The sequence below is a fragment of the Sinocyclocheilus rhinocerous genome, unplaced genomic scaffold (genome assembly GCF_001515625.1).
Source record: "Sinocyclocheilus rhinocerous isolate Xijiao unplaced genomic scaffold, SAMN03320098_v1.1 scaffold585, whole genome shotgun sequence".
NCBI lineage: Eukaryota > Metazoa > Chordata > Actinopteri > Cypriniformes > Cyprinidae > Sinocyclocheilus > Sinocyclocheilus rhinocerous.
In genome coordinates, this window is record NW_015630024.1 from 1,972,966 (window position 1) to 1,975,009 (window position 2,044).

Sequence of the window (2,044 nt, forward strand, 5' to 3'; positions counted from 1 at the left end):
ACCGAGCCGAGTCGTACCACGCAGTGGAAAAGCGCCATAACAGGCATTCACAAAGAACACATTTTGGTGATAGAAACAGCTGGATAGAGCGCAATGGAATTGTACAGAACAAGCATTTATAAGTCAGTGAGCACCCATATTCAAGGGGTTAAGTTTTGGCTGGTTAGTAAAAAAAAAAAAAATTTAATACAAATTAAAATAAAATTTAAAAAGTCTTAAATAAAAGTAAAAAATAATATAAAATAAAATGTTATTTAATTTGAAGGAAAAGTATTTAACAGATTATAACAGCATATAACTGACTGCCAGCTACATTGTATTGATTATGTGTAGCCCAAAGCCACTGAAGAAGTAGAGAAACAGGAAGGGTGATGACTGCAGCTTTCATTCATCACACTTGTTGTCAGCGGGGTGCCCTTCATTAAAGCAAGCAGACACACTGCATAATCAGCTCAGTAATTCTCTGAGCGTAGAGATCTAAATCCCTGTTGGCATGCCGTATCACTCTCTCTGCTCACAAGAGTTGGCAAGAGGGCAGAAGGATTACAGAAAAGAAGAGAGCAGATGATGGATGAATGTACTGAAATTCTGACAGAAAATGCATTTGCAAGGTTTAACTGATGTGAGATGGCAACAGACGCATACTAAATAATAACAACATTTAAAAAAAAATTATAATAACAATAATACTTTTTGTAGATATATGTATAGTCCATTTAGTGGCTATGTATATGAAAAGAGTAGTATGTCTGAATTCACAGTATTCATTAAACGGGAGGCAAAAAGTACCTAGATGACTTACTACTTCCCGCGAGATACTGAAATGTGCGTCCATGAGGCCAGGGGAGAGGATTTGTGAATGGCAGTGAAACGACACAACTGACGATGGTAGCTTACATGACAATGACAAATGACGAATGTAGTACGTCTGGATTACATTCAAACTAAACTAATTCATACTATATAGAACATACTTTTTTAATGGTTGAGAAGTAATTACTTACTCAAAAGAATTTTCAGATCTTTTGACACAGCCCGTGTCTAGGAAGGCTGAGAAAAATTTCAATTTCTCCAGAGCTTCTTTACTCAACAACAACTCAAAATTAAGATTAGGGGTGCGGTGATCCGATATTCAGTATCGGTATCGCTCCGCTACTGGCATTTTCTGCCAGATTGGGTATCGGTCAGACGAGACTGATCCAAATCCGATATTCTGCGTATACTATTCTATGTTATTGTTAAGCCCCACGAAAGCCACAAAAACATCATAAAGCACCATAAAGTTTTCGTGCACTATATTCCAAGTGTTCTGAAGCCGTTCCACAGTTTAATGTGAAGTATAGATGAATATTTAAGTCAAGTTGACGTAAACTCTTCTCTCCGCTGCAGCTGTGTGTCATCCTCCATTCAGCATTCAAACTGCGTGTCGCGTTCGGTTACGACGGTCAAGACGATGAAACTCTCTTCAAGATGATTTAATGTTCCTAATATTATACTTGATCTGTAAATAAAGATAAATGGTTTTGCATAAAAGGACTTTATCTTGCTTGTTTCTAAATCATGTTCTACCGTGTTAGATCACAACACTAGGAGTAGAGAGCACTATGAATTGTTCTTCACGAGCACAGAAACTGAGATCTAAAACTGTTAAAAGAAAAGGCTCAAACTATCGCACAGATTTAATACACTATGCATGTCTCTTCCCTTTGTGCTTTGAACTTTCTATGCGGAGCGCTGTGACTCCGTGTTGCTTCAAGCGCATCATTCTGTGCACGGGATGTGCATAAGCTCTTTGTGCCACTCTGTATTGGAGACTTTCGTATCATAATACTTTTGCACAATGACAGATTATTAATAGCCTTTCTTGTTCTTCTTATCTATCATATGTTGCTGCCTCATTACTGTGCTATACATTTAAAAGAAATGTCTTTTAATTTTTATAGTAGGCCCTACTATTTATATATAAATATATATATTTTTTTCATGAATGTATTTTACAACCATACAAAGAGCAATGTGTAACATTTTACCAGATTTAGTCCAA

General features: G+C 36.6%; 1 protein-coding gene across 1 annotated transcript in view; it reads right to left on the reverse strand.

The window, feature by feature from the left end:
* The window catches only part of cacna1bb (calcium channel, voltage-dependent, N type, alpha 1B subunit, b), a 124,391-nt gene that overhangs the window by 44,545 nt on the left and 77,802 nt on the right, over positions 1-2,044 (reverse strand). The gene's annotated exons all lie outside the window — the stretch shown is intronic.